Source organism: Aethalodelphis obliquidens, unplaced genomic scaffold (assembly GCF_003676395.1).
Source record: "Aethalodelphis obliquidens isolate GAN/ISIS:26980383/991018 unplaced genomic scaffold, ASM367639v1 scaffold12, whole genome shotgun sequence".
Classification (NCBI taxonomy): Eukaryota; Metazoa; Chordata; class Mammalia; order Artiodactyla; family Delphinidae; genus Aethalodelphis; species Aethalodelphis obliquidens.
Window position 1 is genome coordinate 24,402,449 of NW_020837956.1, and position 17,929 is coordinate 24,420,377.

General features: G+C 46.0%; 1 protein-coding gene across 1 annotated transcript in view; it reads right to left on the reverse strand.

The window, feature by feature from the left end:
• Positions 1–17,929, reverse strand: part of EFR3B (EFR3 homolog B) — an 84,365-nt gene that overhangs the window by 65,279 nt on the left and 1,157 nt on the right. The window lies entirely within an intron of this gene.

Below are 17,929 nucleotides of genomic sequence, written 5' to 3' on the forward strand. Positions count from 1 at the left end.
ACACACACACACACACACACACACACACACACACACACACACACACAGAGGGACTGTTTTCTGTATTTGGTTCTTGCTGGAGCTGATTCAAGACCTGGCAGTCATCTCATTTATTCATGCACACACCAGGCATGCAACACAGATGCATCGAGTCCATTAGATGTAGATGAAGAAAAAATAATAATAAAACCAGGATGCGTGAGTCCCTGTCCTCTTGGGCATGGGTTCGAGCAGCCATAACAAAAGGACAAGTGTCACTTGAGTCAGAGAGCCAGCGTGCTGGGACGTCAGAGGGTGGAGGTGTCATTTCAGTCTAGGTGCTTCCCAATGGAAATGAGGTACAGGTAATGTGTTGACAAAGAGGAGAGAGGAGGGCTTTCCAGGCAGTGGGAACAGCATCTGCAAAAGCTCGGAGGAGCGATGTCCAAGGGAGCCTTCTGAGAGAAGTCAGCGGGCCAGTCTGTCCAGGGCAGTGTGAGGGCAGCTGGGGTGTCAGGGAGGGGCCGGGTGGTGAGATGCCCTGGATGCCAGGCCAAGAGGGGAGAACTGTCATTATACGAACAGCCACGTCATCTTTGATTGTGCCTTAGAATGTGTAAGGAATCTACTTCCGGTGGATAGATGGATGGGGCGTTGCTGGGCGGCCACAAAGAATGTGACAGCCCTGGCAGAGGAGCAGGACGAGGCCTTGAAGTAGGAATGTCCAGCTGGAGGTGTGACAAACATGGGGAAGTCACACAGGGTGAGTGTGCGACCTGGGTCGGCGGGGTGGGGCATATTCAGTCTCCAGCCCGTGGCGAAGCAGAAATAAATGGAAAGGGAAATCAGGAAGAAGCAGAGGCTTCTGATAGGTGTCTCACCGGCCCCAGAGCCAAGGGATGATATTTGGGATCAAGACCAGAGATGGGGTGAGTGGAACGCAGGCTAAGCTCGGCCTCCCTCCCTCCCTTTACACGTGAGGGCCACCAAACAGAGTTGACAGCTGAGGGGCAAGTGGAGGGGCTTTCTAGGGGTGACGATAGAGACAGGAATGGCCAGGCCTCACGGCATCTGCACAGCGCCCGCGATCACAGAGGGAGGCGAGGACCCGGAGGGCACCGTGTCCCGGCAGTTTGAGCCGGGGAGGTGAGTTTCAAAAAGTGAAAATGGTCATGAGAGGAAAAAAACAGCAAGAACTGAAAAGGCGAAGGCAAAGGGCTCGGTAATCAGGCCTCCACTGGTGACCTTCTGGACAGGTTTTCAGTAGAGGTGACCTTGGAATCTCAAATAGAGCGAGTCAAGTGGGGAATGATTACTAAGGGAAGAGGAGAGGCGTAATCTCAGCTTCCGTGATTGCGGGTTTAGAAGCGTCAGAAAATATTATATGAAACACTGATTTAAAGATGACACCACCACCGGCAGTGCTTGGCTTGCCTCTGCCTGGGTCACGGGGACACGTGACTTTGACAAGCTCAGCCTCCACCAGGTGTGAATAATGGACAAACTCCAGGCTGCTTCTACTATCAGAAGCAGCGCAGGCCCCCAGGCCACGCGGGTTAACTTCCTAAGCGGCCCTGAGACCTCCTGCTTCCAGTGTAGCCTTAGGACCCTGGAGGTATTCTGTAACTTTGATGATAGAATTACTGCTAACAGAGCATTGTTGGCATTTTATAATTTAATTGGTTCTCACTTTATAAACTTTGTTTATCAGTATAAGCAGTGTATTGTTTACATATATGGAAGGAAGTAATTTGTGGGCCTTCAAAACCCAGGAAATCCTAATAAATGAGATCAAGGGTGGGGTGGGGTGCGGTGGGAGGTTAATGCCTATGTGCGTGGCTGTCTGTAAGGTGTTCTGAGCTCATTGTGGGAATTCCTTCATCTGAAATTTATCCAGCGAATACCTACCACCTGGCATATTGAGGCATTCAATTTTTTTTTTTTTTTTTTTTAAGAACACATGAACCAGGGGAATTTCCTCGTGGTCCAGTGGTTAGTACTTGGGGCTTTCACTGCCAGGGCCCGGGTTCAATCCCTGGTCGGGGAACTAAGATCCCAAAAGCTGCATGGTGTGGCCAAAAAAAAATAATAAAATTTAAATAAATAAAAAAATAGAATAGGATTTAAAAAAAAAAAGAACACATGAACCGTGGGGGTAAGGTTTCCAGTGGATAACTCCCGCCCTCAAAGAGTCTGCAGCATAGGGAGTAGAACCCATCACATGAAAACAATAGAGTGCTTGAAATCTCACTGCTGATTTGGTTTAAGTTTGGAGCTAAGAACTGGAAACCAGGACTCAGGATTTATACCATGAATGCTTTCCCCATTCCCATAATATGTCCAGTTTCCCACTGTGGTCACCAGGCAGCCTATAAAAAGCAAGGTTACTCACCTCTAGCTTTCCAAATGAACACAGTATCAAATATAGAAACCAGAGGAAGCTTCATTGTTATGGAGCCAAAATGATTGAGAGCAAGTGTGAGTGCTTTAAATATACAGATGAACTAATAGATTTAAGACACAGACTCTTAAAGGCTAAGATTCCAAGATCAATCATTCAAAAGGTCAAATATATAATCAGAGAATCTGTCACAGCATGAGCAGTGGTGATGGAACACAACACAGGCACACCCCAGAGCTGCTAAAAGATAAAGTCAGGACCAGGGTGACCATGGTGCCAGAGGGGACTTTCAGAAGCAACACTTTTGAAATGCAAAACAGAATTAGGAGCAAGCACCAGAATTCGGCCAAAAAAAAAAGCAAAACAAGTGCTAGGCTGAGCCACACTAAAAATGCCAAGTAAGCATCAGGCCAAGCACAGCCGAGACCCATTTTTAATGAGGCAGTTCTAGTGCGCATGGGCATACTGAGTATATACCTGCACAAGGAAGAAAGTCCCTCCAGCAGGTTCTGCCCACATTGCAAGAAGCAAAAAGCAGATAGTCTGAGAAAGCAGCTAAGCAGAGTGGGTCCTGAAAGCAGAAACCCAGCTGGCCAGGGACAGCTTCTTAAAAAGCTCTGAATGATGAGTGGAGATTGCGAGCTTCAAATCAGAACTTCAGCCTCTGGAGGGGTGGCTCTGTTACTGCTATGTTGTCATTAAAAAGGATCTGTTGATAGTAAAATACGTATTACAACCCCTCCTATTAACATCAACATCAGCTAACATTAAGCTCTCATTATGCATCAGGAACTGTTAAGAGGTTTGAATGAATTGTTTTATTCAATCCTCCCAATAGCACTGAGGTGGAATCTATGTCCCCATTTTACAGATGAGGAAAATGAGGCTTAGTACACGCAGTTGAGAAACTTATCCAAAGTCACACAACTGTTACTTGGGGTAGTGGGATTCAAACCTAGGCCTATCTGACTATAGCATCTTCACACTTAACCCCAGGGCTGCAAAGGAGACACTGAGATTTATTCACTTCCATGTGCCATTGGAAAAAAATCCATTTTTAGCTAGGGAGATGTAGGTCTTTGTGCAGAGATATCACAAACCAGCACATTATTAAGAAACAGGTGAATAATAAGGCCATTAAAGGCTATGCATTCTTAGGAGAACGACATCACTGCGAGGTCACAGAAGCCCCAAGGAGGAAATGGAAAAATCAATCCTGCGCACACACCCAGCTCTGCTCAGCCACCCTCCGTGCTGGTCCTGGTGCTGAGACGGGCACCAGCAGGCCTGGTCAAGCCAGGCTTTGTTCTGCCATTTAAGGTCCAACAAGAGTCAGCAGTGCCCATGGCAGTGCTCCAAAGGCCTTGCACCAGATGGCCCTCCTTACGAGCCCTCTGCCCCCTGCCCTGCCAGCACCATCAACCTCCCAGCTGCCAACGCCGGCCTGGACTTCCTGGGTCAGCTTCTTCCGCTCTCTGCTCAGCACAAGTTTTCTAGCAGCATGCGCCCCACCCAGCAGCTCTCAATGAGCACTTTTCCTGGGGTGCTGGGGACCTTGCTGGGCTTCGGATGACAGCCCGGTGCTGGCTGGCACGGGTCCCTGGTTGTCTTCTGGCACACCAGCTGCCAGCAGTGCAAAACAGACCTGCGATTGTTTGCATGCATGTTTTCTTTCCCTGGGTTTCCTGCTGTCTTATTGCAATATAATTAACATGCAGTAGATGCACAGATCTTACCAGTTCAGTGCCTTGAGTTTTGACAACTGCCTATACACTTGTGTAACCACCACCCAAACAAGAGAGAGAACATTTGGGATGTCCCCAGAGTTACCCTTCCCAGTCAAGCCCCTCACCCAACCACTATCTGATTTCTAACTTCTATCATCACTGATTTGTTTTTGCATGTATTCTTGCCTAATTGTACCTAAAACATAATGAGAAGATGTTAGATAACCATCCACAGGCCTTTGATGGTGAAAAACATTTTGGATTATATTTAGTTCTGCCATTAAAACACATGCTCACTACACAAAACGTAAAAAAATACCAAACAGTTTTTTTGTTTGCTTTTTGTGTTTAAAAAAATTTTTTTTTAATTTTTATTGGAGTATAGTTGACTTACAATGTGCTTTTAATTTATTTATTTATTTATTTATTTTTGGCTGCATTGGGTCTTCGTTACCGTGCCCGGGCTTTCTCTAGTTGTGGCGAGCAGGGCCTACTCTTCGTTGTGGTGTGCAGGCTTCCCACTGCGGTGGCGGAGCGGGGGCCCTCGGTGCGCGCTGGCTTCAGTAGTTGGGGCATGCGGGCTCAGTAGTTGTGGCGCACGGGCTTAGTTGCTCCGCGGTATGTGGGATCTTCCTGGACCAGGGCTCGAACCGTGTCCCCTGTATTAGCAGGCAGATTCTTAACCACTGTGCCACCAGGGAAGTCCCTGACTTGCTATGTTGTGTTAGTTTCAGGTGTACAGCAAAGTGAATTGGTTATACATATACATATATCCACTCTTTTTTAAGATTCTTTTCCCATATAGGCCATCACAGAGTATTGAGTAGTTTCCTATGCTACACACTAGGTTCTTATCAGCTATTTGTTTTATATATAGTAGTATGTATATGTCAATCCCAATCTCCCAATTTATGCCTCCTCCCCATCCCCTGGTAACCATAAGTTTGTTTTCTACATCTGTAACTCTACTTCTGTCCAAATAGTTTTCATTTTTTGTTATTTTTTAATAAATTTATTTATTTTATTTATTTTCGGCTGCGTTGGGTCTTCGTTGCTGCGCGCGGGTTTTCTCTAGTTGCAGAGAGCGGGGGCTACTCTTCGTTGCTGTGCACAGGCTTCTCATTATGGTGGCTTCTCTTGTTGCAGAGCGTGGACTCTAGGCACACGGGCTTCAGTAGTTGTGGCTTGCGGGCTCTAGAGCACAGTCTCAGTAGTTGTGGCGCACGGGCTTAGTTGCTCTGAGGCATGTGGGATCTTGCTGGACCAGGGCTCGAACTCGTGCCCCCTGCATTGGCAGGCGGATTCTTAACCACTGCGCCACCAGGGAAGCCCCCAAATAGTTTTGGAAAGAAAGTCTAAAAATCATCTGGGATCCTATCACTCAGAAATAACCACTGTTAGTATTGTAGAGGGTTTCTTTCAGGGCTAGTGTACCTGCATTGAGGACAGGCTGGCTTTCTAGCGTGGCATTAGCTTTTTTTATAAATAAATAAAGCTTGCTGCTGCCCTCAGAGCAGGCCACTTAGAGTTGCCTGTAGTGAGAGGCAGCTTCACCAAAAATCAACCTGCAATTTCAAGCGCCAACTCTTGTGGTTCATTTGGGGCCGACATCTGAATTCACTGCTTGTTTTCTGCAGAGGAGTGTGTCTGGCACTTTTTTTCCCCACTGGCAGTCACATGACCTCTCCTGGTACCTCAGTTTCACTGCTCAGAAGGACAGCGTCTAGCTCCTTGAGACGCACCTTCCCCCACAAGGTGAATAATGCATTTGCCATTAAATCAGACCATTTGTAACAGAACCTCCAAATTTGATAATCATTCCTCCAGCCACTTTCACAAAAATGCAGCCACAGACCTGCCCTTGATATTATTCAAATTTTCTTCCTTTGAAAGATGGCACTTTAATAATATTCTTAATTGAAGTTGGAGTTTTCTAAAGACCCCAAGATTATGATGGTGTCAGTTTCTGGGTCTCCTTTTATATACACCCCAAGCAACAAGGTGACTAATGCTAGGTCATCAGCCTAGCCTTATTTATGCTCCAGAACTCTTTTTATCTTGCAGAACTCTGTACCCATTAAACAACTCTCCATACCCATCCCCCTCAGCCCCTGCTGACCTCTATTCTATGAAGCTGACTACTCTAGGTACCTCATATAAGTGAAATCACACAGGGTCTGTTGTGTTGTGACTAGCTTATTTCACTTAGCATAACGTCCTCAGGGTTTATCCACTTTGTGGCATGTGTCAGGATTTCCTTCCTTTTTAAGGCTGCATAATATTCTACTGCATGTATATACCACATTTTGTTTATCCATTCATCTGTCAAGATATAATTAGGTGGCTTCCACTTTGGGCCATTTTGCATAATGCTGCTATGAGCATGGGTGTACAAATATCTTTTTGAGGCCCTGTTTTCACTTCTTTTGGTATATATCTAAAGACAGAACTATTGGATCATACAGTAGTTCTGTTTTTAATTTTCTGAAAAACTGCCACAACGTTTTCCACTCCCACCGGCAGTGCACAAGGATCCCAGTTTCTCCACACCCTTGCCAACATTTGTTATTTTCTGTTTTTTTGGTAATAGCCATCCTAATCAGTGTGAAATAGTATCTCATTGTGGTTTTGATTTGCATTTCCCTAATAATTAGCGATATTGAGCATCTTTTCAGGTATTTGTTGGCCATTTGTACATTGTCTATGAAGAAATGTCTATTCAAGTCCTTTTCCCATTTTTAACCAAGTTGTTATTCTGTTGTTGAGTTGCAGGCATTCTTTATATATTCTGGATAGAAATCCCTTATCAGATATACGATTTGCAAATATTCTCTAGGTTGCCATCCTGTGGGTTGCCTTTTCACTCTGTTGATAGTATCCTTTGGTGCACCAAAGTTTTAAATTTTGATGTGGTCCAATTAATAATGGCATTTTAAACGAGTCCACTTGGACTAGAAGAGAAAACAGTGTTGGGAAAAAAACCCAGACCTCGTTCTTTTCTTAGTTGTGCCACTCAGTGAGCTGGATGACCTTGGACAAGGCATTTAATTTCTCTGAACTTTATTATCTTTTTTTTTTTTTTTTTTTTTGCATTACGTGGGCCTCTCACTGTTGTGGCCTCTCCCGTTGCGGAGCACAGGCTCCGGACGCCAGGCTCAGCGGCCATGGCTCACGGGCCCAGCCGCTCCACGGCATGTGGGATCTTCCCGGACCGGGGCATGAACCTGTGTCCCCTGCATCGGCAGGCGGACTCTCAACCACTGCACCACCAGGGAAGCCCTGAACTTTATTATCTTTATATGAAAATTGGAGAGGGGAAAAGAACACTTAGCACACAGGATTTTTGTGAAATGTGAATGTACATAGGGCAAGAATCATAGCATCCGGCACTCGGAAGGCACACGCCTCTTATCCACGCCTACCCCAGCATACTTGTCAGGAGCATCGTTTCATTCAACAGGGCCCCAGGACAGACACTGTTTGAATTAACAAAGGGATCATTATCCTGGTCTTATCAGTGAGGAAATGGATGCTTGGCCAGGTGACATAGAGAACCCAAGACCCCGGTGCCTACATCACCACTGGGATCTCCTGCTGTGGATGCACCCACAGTCCCTGCTGTCTCACCCACAGGACAGACCAGTCACCCCAACCCAGGTGCAGACGTAAGAACTGGGAAACCCTTCAAGACCATCCAGTCCGGCTCTCCCAACTTACAGATGGTGAACCTAAATCTGAGGGAGGTTGAGAATCTTGCCCAGATTCACACAGCAACAGAGCCTGAATCACCCTGACGGCCAACGCTCCCTCCCAGCGCAGAAATGAATGTCCTTGAGAAAACAGAAGGGAGGCCTTGTATGATGTCCAGCACCACCCACTCCTCTCCGGAACACTCAGCCCTGTTCTGCTCCGACAGTGTTGTCTGGGGGAGAAGAGGACATTCCCAGCAGTGCTAGGGAATATCTTTGGGGTGAAATTTCTCAAGATAGTCAGACAATCAGATATGTTTACTCTATTTAGCAGCCCCTGGGCCCAGGCCTGCTACAAGGACCATGCCCCTATCAGGGGTTTGAGGGAAGCAATGGGACGACCCTGGTATTTTTTCCCTTTTCTACTCTACCTGTATAGGAACCTCAGCCAAAGTCAGCACACCTGCTATTCCAGGTGCCCCCGAACTCTAGCCCTGAGACCAAAGGTGCACAAGGGTGCAGAGTGCTTTATCGAGGAACATTCTGGCCAAGTGCTTCGAGAAACAGACATTTCATTGCCTTTGCCTCAAAAGGCCTTTTCATCTTTCTTGTTTTGTGAAAGAATACTGCACAGACAATATGAATGGAAATCAAAATAAAGATTTACCCATGATTATGCCACTAAGTAACCTTCCTTTTTGAAGAAAATGATTGTAACATTTATTCCGAACTCTACAAACCAAGAAAGAAATATGTAAGAATGACTCTCTAACTGCCCTAACCATCTCATTGGTAGGCCAAGTGGTTACCTCTCATCATTAACACCATTAAAGTCTGGAGGAAAAGCCAAATGGTCATATTCTGGCATATTCTTTATGCTCTACAAAGTTACGATCGATGCGGAAAGGCACCGTAAGATGGTAAAATATTATTGTCACTACAGGATTCTCTCTGTTCTTAGAGAGATTCCCCAGCCCACCATCACTGGTACCTTGGAAACTTGGGCTGCTAGGTATGTACCTATGGTTGGATGAATGACACATACAATTATTTTATAGTTCGATGCAAATACCTGAGGTCTTACTACATACCAAAGATCTTCCCTAGATGCTAGGAAAAACGAAGATTAAGGTAGAGGTTGTGTCCTCAAGAGGTTCACAGATCTAGTGTGTAAAGGAATAAATGACATTCAGTTTGATAAATACATGAAAAAAATAACAGCCAAGTATAAGATACAGTGGGGACACAAAGAAGGCTTGGGGAAGGCTGCACAGCTCTGGGTTTTTTCAGCATCCATCCTGTATGACTCAGCTCTCGGAACATACCTCCTGCACAAGTAGTAAGAAGCTAGGAGGTGCTGGGAATGCATCGCTTTATTACAAGCAGTGCCTTTCTAAGAGATCTTCATCCAAGGTCTTTATAAATGTTCTTGTAACTTAGGACTTATGATTTATAAATGTTATTTCATGTATTAGTCACCTGAAAAGAAAGTTGGGACATGGAGAGAAATTGTTCTGAATAGTTATGACGAAGCTTGGAGCCCTGCCAGGCTAAGAATCTAAGACTCCTGGTTCCCAGATGCTTGAATTTATCTGGGTCCTTCTGTAGGGTAATGAGAAAGTTAGCATTTGAGCCCAGGAATCCTAATTCTCAGATTTATAGGCAAACTACAGCATGTGAGTTAGGGCACTGAGCTTCAAAGTCCTCATCAGGCACCCATATTCCTAGACGTAAAGCCACAACTAAATAAACTATGTACAATCTACTGAAAGACTCAGTTTGGAATTCTCTTGTGGTGAAATTTGCCGTTTGGCATAAGGCACATGTAATCGCCATCAGGTACAAAAGCAGTGTTTTAATCTCATATGCAGTTCTGTGAACACTTGCTTAAGAGACAATGGAGAATGAACTTCAACCAGCTGCATGACCTTGGGCAAATTATTGGTCTTCTGAATCTCTGTGTCCCCAGCTCAACCACAGGTGTAATGACGTCCACCACCAAAGGGTTGTTCTGAGTGGAGGTAATGAACAGCATGACACAGAATAAACATCGCTACATTTTAGTAATGCATAAGAATTTAGCGTAGTCTAAGGACTTAGATGAAGATGTCACACCTGTCCTCTTTGTGGTCTAAGAGATTTTCTCATCTTTCTGGTACAGGGATGAGAGGGACACAGTCACGGCCCACCAATCTGTGCATGGTCCTCGAGGAGACAAGAAAGTGCTCGACAGAATCAGCGTTATGGTTGTCCCCGTTCAGGGTCCCCATCTGACAGGTAGGCTTCCCAGAGGCAGGGGCCCAGCTTGCCAATCCTGTAGCAGCTCTCTGGTTTGACATTCTTATTATCAGACCCCTCTGTCTAAGGATTTTAACAAATACAGTCTAAATATGACATACTCATCCTTGTAAGCAGGGACTGTCACTGTTTCTGGAGAGGGCATGGCCTTGCCCGAGAAGTAACCACAAGAATTGCTCAGATGATGATAATATCCCCTTTCATAGGTATGATGTCCTATAACATAAATACATGTATGGGGACATTTTCTCATTACAAAGCAAACTATCCCCGTTTTATAGGGGAGGGAATGGGCTCAGAGAGAGAGGAAATAACTGTCCAGGGTCCTATGGCTAGAAGGTGGCCACTAGGGACTTGGACCACCGTCCCTCTCTAACACACACAGCTCAGTCCTAACCCCACCTCTCAGAGGCAGCAATCACTGCTTCCAGGCTGGCTGGACCTGATGATGTAGAGAAGGAGTTTTAATTCACAGACAAACTATCAGAAAAACAGAAGCTCCTCCTGTGAATGAAGGTCTCAGTTTCTGGGGACCTTCTGGATCCTCTAGGCCAAGCACTGACCATGGACCATGTTGTTAAGAACACACATGCCACGGCATGTGTGTGACTCAGTGCTGGTTGAATGACGGCCCCATCCGCCTGCCTGCCAGTCTCTCTCTCTGAGATGCACGCCCAAGCTCCCTTGTTTTTCATGCCACCACTGGTGTTTACGTTGTCTTCCGCCCTCACCAACCTACTCTCCTGAATCCTCTCTTACTTACCTTTTCTCATCTAGGTCCCCCAGACTATTCCTGGGCCATTTCTCTCTCTGACAAAGCAAAACGATGATAAAGGAGGCGGGGAGGCTGCCAAGAGGCAGAGGCTCCAACCTGAAGCGAGCTCCCTGCTTCCCTGCTGGCAGGCCTGGGACCAACGAGAAGGCACATCCCCCTCAGCAGTTCATCCCTGACGCCCACACTCTCCTCTCTCCCCAAATTGACATGTGCCAGTCTCTGTGGTGCAGTGAGCTCTGCAAAGGAAAGACCCATATTCTCTGAAATATTCAGAATATTCTAGGGACAGCATTGTAGGAGGGGGGTGAGTCCGCACTGTGGAGCTGGAATGCCGAGGTTCAAATCCCAGCCCAATCACATAACCGTGTAGCCACGGGTGGGTCACTAAAACCCTTAGCTCCTCAGTTTTCTCATTTCTAAAGTGAGAATAATAATTACCAACCCCTAGAATTTGGGGAGGATTAAATCAGTAAATACCTAAAAAGTGCTTAGAACGCTGCTTGGCACAGAGTGGTGCCCAACGAATGGAAACGAAAGTAAGCGTAATTGTACTGTTATTCAAAACACAGTTAAGGCTGAAATACAGAGAGGGTCAGAAGTTATAAAGAGGTAAATTTCAGAAAAGACATCTAGCTCAGGATTCACCCATTCAACAAGGATGAATGAGTAGGTTTTTGAGCACCTACTCCATACCAGGCAGTGCTCTGTGCCCTAAAGATGCAGTGGGGAACACAGAGGAGAGGAATATTAGATTGTGGTCCATGGCTGTGCAATGAATTAAAATAAGACATGTGAACGAGAGGGACAGACAGGCCTCCTGGATTGTGGAGACAGGAAGAGCTTCTCCAGGGAGCACACTCTCAAAAGACTCCCATTCATCCATAGAAGGAGAAAGTAACATCCACAGCTGCGAAGCGGGGCAGGAGCCTCGGCAGGTCCTGGCTCATCCAAACCAGGAAGGAAGCCGACGGCAGAGCCCGTGGCAGTTTCAGGGAGGAATCAGAATCCACAGACTTGTATTTGGACCAGTCTTCATACTCTGCAAACTGGGATAGAGCTGATTAAGGGAACTATATTTTCAAAAGAAAAATCTAATTTAGGCCATTATTTTTGAAATATCTCCTTTTTAAGGAGGAACTCAGGGAGGAATTTCTTTCAGATCTTAGCATCTCAAAAAACTGTATTTGTCCCAGGCAATTGCATTTTTTTAAAAGTTTTAAAGATGCTATGAGTTTTGCAAATGACTTTTCTCCTCTTTTTTTGGCCTACAGGAAGCTCAAAACTGAATTTGCAACAGGGCTGTTTGATAGGTGTTTTTTCCCTGATACAACTTTATCTTTGGCTTTTTTTTTTTTTCTGTTTTACTCTTAGATTTTCTTTGCATTCATTGATTGATTGATTTTTTTGCGGTACGCGGGCCTCTCACCGTCGCGGCCCCTCCCGCTGCGGAGCACAGGCTCCGGACGCGCAGGCTCAGCGGCCACGGCTCACGGGCCCAGCTGCTCCGCGGCATGTGTGATCTTCCCGGACTGGGGCACAAACCCGTGTCCCCTGCATCGGCAGGCGGACTCTCAACCACTGCGCCACCAGGGAAGCCCGATTTCTTTATTTACTGTAGCACAGGTGTGTGTGTGTAACATATATGCTCCAAATCCTCTCTAGAATTAGTTAGATTATAATCAATTTACTGCTCTAGGTAATTTAGCACCTATTTCACCATCAACTATTTTTTATATCTGCTTATATAACCCACATTTTATGTACCATGGGAATTTTTTTTAAAGTTTCAGTTCACCTTATCCCCACCCAGTCCTACTGCCTTTTTTTTTTTCTTTTTTTAAGGGGCAAACATCTTCCACTGCATATGCACAATTGTAACTGGTCCAAAGCCTTCTCACTCCTTAGGCTACTGCCTGCATCTTCAGCATCTATCTCCTCTTCTTTCCTTCATTTCCCCTCATCCCCCCACCCATTCTGCACAGTGCCCCCCAGTTTCATTTCTTTAAAACATTAATTGAGCAAATCAGCCATTTGACAGTTTTCAACTCTTCACCGGCTCCTACTGCTCATAGGGGTAAGTGAAAACTCTGTATCCTGACAAAATCTCCTACTCCATCACATAATTCACCATCTAAACTGCCCAATCCCTGGCAGTTTCCCTAACTATCCCTGGACATGGCTTTTCTTTCCCCACCTCTGTGCACTTACCCTGGTGTGTCTCCCGGCATGCTCCCCGGCCCCCTACCCCCCCAGCCCTCAGAACATCACACAAATGCCTACTGTCCTGCGAAGCCCTCCTAATGGCTCCACCTCCCAGTGGGCTCTTCCACGTCCAAATATTGCTGGCTGACCCTCTGAAGAGTAGCTCCATTCTACCTCGCGAAACTGTGTAATTTTACTGAACCTGTCTCTGTATTGTTCAATTTTTTGCAGGTTTTACAACTCGTTTGCGCACTGAAACTGGAAACTTCTTGATGGAAGGAACTTTTATACATTTTTTATCCCTCACGATGCCCTGTGTAGTATCATATATAGTTGACACTCCACAAATACTTGATAGTTTATGTCTATTTCCCTTCAAAATACAAAGCATAAAGCAAATGACAGACCCATGGTTAAGTCCTCAATAAATAAACTAATCATACTCATACGACAATTCACTAAAATGCAAAAGATTAGAAAATATAGGAAGTGTTTAACTTCACTAGTAATAAAGAATACAAGTTAAAATTATATAATGTTTCTTATCAAATTAGTAAGATTAGGAAAAAATCTCAACCTTTAATGCTTTTGAGAGTACAAGGAGATAGGTACTCTTATAACTGCTGGTGTTATCGATACAAATTGAAAACAATTTGACAATATGTAACAAATCTTTAAAATGTTTATATACCTTGATCAACCCATTTGGAGGGCTAGGGAGATACTCCAAGGTGCAGAGAAAGCTCTGTGCACCAGCTACTCTTCCCAGGGTTATAACACTGAATCTTTATGAACAACTTAAATGTACAATAAGGAAATTATATGTCCATTCAGTGGACTGTTACATAGCATTAAAATGGCATTAAAAATGGCAGCCAGTGACTCTGTGTTAACTTGGGGGTGAGGGAATGCTTATATTCTAATGTTAAGTAGAAAAAAATAGAATACCAAATTATGGGAAATGAATAATTCTAACCACATAAACAAATGCATGGAAGGAAAGATATCAAAATAGTAAAAGCAGTTATACTTGCTTATTGTTTACGGTGTTTTCCAGATTTTCTAGAAGGACTGGATGACTACCAGGGGGAAAAAAAAAGATGCTTTTTTTTTTGGCCACACACCTTGGCTTGTGTGGGATCTTAGTTCCCCAACCAGGGATCAAACCCAGGCCCCCTGCAGTAGAAGCGCAGAGTCCAAACCACTGGACCACCAGGGAATTCCCAAAAGATGTTTTTCAAAGTAGATTTTTCTTTTGTTTATACCAGGAACAGTATCACAAGCACTGTTATTAAGTTTATGAGACATAAGCTTAATTTTTTTTTTTTTTTTTGCCCCTTTTTTAAAATAAGAAATGGAGAGAAGAGAGAAAGTTGAAGAAGGGGAAGGAGAAAGTGCGGGCAGCTCTCTTATCCTGATTAATCCCTGCAGGAGGTGGGCCTTGTCATCCTGTAGAGCCAGGAAACAGGCTCAGAAAGTCAGGTCCAAGGTTACCTGAGGGGCAGAGCCACCATCACAACCAGGGTAACACGCCAGGAGCAAGGCAAGAAAGAGAAAAGAAAGGGCAAAAGCAGGTGAGCACAAAATCTTAGGGGTAATTTATATAACAATATGAAAGGTTGGCTCTAGGGGGTAGAATTGTGGATGGTTTTTTTTCCCCTCCTCCCTTTTCCAGATTTTCCATAAGGTGATATTAACTTTTTGTTTTTATTTATGTGTGATAAGGAAACTGCAACCGTTTGAAATCGCTGAGCTGTGAGGAGCAAGAGAGAAGACAGGCTCTACTCACTCCACCCCCCCGCCCCGCTACAGGGAATAAAGGAGTCAGGAGGAGAAGGGAGGGGGCGGGGGGACAGCTCCCACCTGAACAAGCCACATGCTGCACCATAGGACTGCGTCAGGATTCGGGGGATGAGGTTGGAGAGTGTGTGTGTGTGTGTGTGTGTGTGTCCCGTGATGAGGAGAAGCAGGATCTGTGGAGCTGTCTGCCAAGGTGAGCCTTTGTGCCGCACGTGGAGTCGGCTCCACCCTGCACTTCTCCCCGCCATCCACAAGTCACACACACATGCGCTCTGTAACGCACATTTACAGAAAGTTGTGTGCTGTTCCCTACAGTCGGCTTTCTGAATCACAAAGCGTGAAGAAAGGCCTATGTTGGCCATGAGGCTGAACCTAGAGGTGAGGAGGGATTCGTTAGTGCAGCTTTTGTTTAAGGGAGATTGGGCTACACAGATGGTGGTTCTGGGGAAATGCTTCCCAATCGTCTTCATGGCCTGCTGCCCTGATTCCGGAGGGTAGTGTTTCTTGGAGAGCTCGGCCCCGCCTTGGTGCGTAAGCGGGACGCTCCTAGGTGGGACCACCGTGGCTCCATCCCAGGGGAGAAGCAGAGGGAAACTTTTAATTATGTAATTCTAACACACACAAAAAAACCCTAATGAGAATCCATTTTTTGCAGAGAATTTGCTCACAATCTTCCTACCCGAGTACAAAGGGCTTTTATAGTTTCCCAGATCCCTTGTCAGTCTGTGTTCATAGTTAGAAAAAGAGTGTGGGGGGTCACCTGTGTCCTTTCGGAGAGCCGCTTCCAGAAAGTGGCTGGGCTTTAGGAATGAGTGAGCGGTGAGAAGCAGCTGGGGTGAGTTTGGGGAAGGGAAGGAGAAGTAGTTCAGTGGCTTGAGTGGCTAGCTAGGTCGAGGTGACTTGTGTGTTAAGCTGGGGTGGGAGGTTATGCAAACAGGCATCTTTAGGAGCCAGCAGAGAGGAAAAGAGAAGGGCAAAAAAAAAAAAAAAAGAGAAGGGCAAAGGTCCAGGAGGACCTGAAGGGCACGGCTCTTGAGCAATTTGTCTTGTGAGTGTAGAACCTCTTATAATGCACTGTCACATCCACGGTCCAGCTCTGAGGCTCACACAGACCTGGGAGGTAGATGGGCCTCTAGCCGTTTTATACAGAGATATCATTCTGAGAGACAAACCCACTTGTCTAAGATGAAACAAACATGAACTGACTGTGGGTTGAGATGGGCTGGCCCCATGTCTAGGATTCTTTCTGTCCCAGATGGTACCGCGTCCTCTAGCAAAGACAAGGGGCCCTTATTCTCCCATAGATGGAAAGAAGAAGATGGGGGAAACTGAGGACACAGGGAGACTGAGTTGTCGGGGGCAGAGGTAAGGTGAGGAAGAGACGAGAAGGGAGGTGAAGATCTGTCCAGCATCACCACGCAGCTGAGAGGCAGCAATGGGAGTGAGATTATGCACACTGATAATGGATCCAGTAACCAGGGTGGATGGTCAAGGGACACCTTTACCTAAAGCTCTTATGTGACTGTTGGCTCTACACAGGGGCCTCACTGCCCATCAGTTAATAAAATCCCTGGTGGCATTTTCCCAGTGAGCATTTACCCAGGGCATCAGGGGAGGGGGAGGGGCACTGAGCTAGGAAGCCCCTGTTTTCATTTTGCCTTTTTCCATCTAACTGTGTCACCTTGGATAAATCACTCAGAAAACAAGAACCAAATATAAGAAGTCTATGATTCTATGCCTTCCCCACCTCCCTATTCACATCTTTTTTCATCATTGATTGCCGCTGAGGAGAGAGAGATTATAAGTATGACACGGACCCTTTCTTTTCATGAGAGTCAAGAAAATACTAAAATCCAGGCCAACAAGCCCTCCCCTTGGAGAGTGGGCACCTGTCACACCTCCTAAGACAAGGCTTTGCACTAAGCGAGATTCAGTAATCATCTCCCAACCAGCACTGGCATGACTTTGCTGCAGGCAAGTATGCAGAGGATTCCTTCATTGCAATCTTTCTATGCATGATTCAGGGGTAAGTACCGTCTCTGTTTGCATCTGGAGGAATAAGAACATATTATAAAACAGAACTGAAAAATCTGTGGTGTATCCAAAAATAGCACACAGATATTTCAGCCTCCCGGTTCACCTTTCTGTACCATCCAACTCTCCCTTGACTTGCTTCGCACAACAGAGGCAGACTGGGACTCCCAACGCTCAGGCATCCTGGGATCAGTTATCCAACTGTCTCGGACTAAATGCCTCGAGGTGACCCAGCAGAACTAGGGTTCCTAATTCTTACCCATTCTGCTGGGCCTCGTCCTAACTCCTTCCCCACTGCAGGTGCCCCTGCAGTCACATGCTTTTATCAAGTGATCTGCAGCTTTAGCCTGCTCACTCTGCAGAAAAGAACGGGGGGAAAACAGAGAGTAAGAAAATATAGCTGTCTCCTGGGAACCTCACAGCCTCCTAGCTTATAAAACACGACCGCCTTGCTACCTTCCTGCAGACTCCCCATTGGCCAGCAGCACACGCTCGGAAGTCAATCCCCTCCCACCCCACTCCCCAGCCTTGGCCCATCCAAGAGATGATACTTGCTTGAAGGGACCTGATGATGTTCCCACCTGGGTCAGAAATGCACATGTGTGACCAATGGGGCAGGAAAGGAGGCTGATTCAAAGGCTGAGTGTCTCTCTAAACAACGAGGCCCACTGACTGCTGAGCCTTCGTACTACGCTCTCAGCTTCCTGTGCCTCAAACTTTGTGACTCATAGCGCTTGCTTGCAGAGTGAGGCAGCTGAGCGGCCTTGGCGATGGGTTAAATTGGGAATGTGCTTTTCTTCCGACACTCACCCCTCAGGTGTCACCTGAGCCCCTACCTGGCCAGGGGGGTGGGAGCTGAGCATAGCTTCAGCTCTTTTGCTGGCCCTAAATAGCTGCAAGAGCCTGATTTCCGATGGACTTAGGTCCATGGGGATCCTCTCTCTGTCTCTGTCTGTCTGTCTGTCTCTGTCTCTCATACACACACACACACACACACACACACACACACACACACACACACACA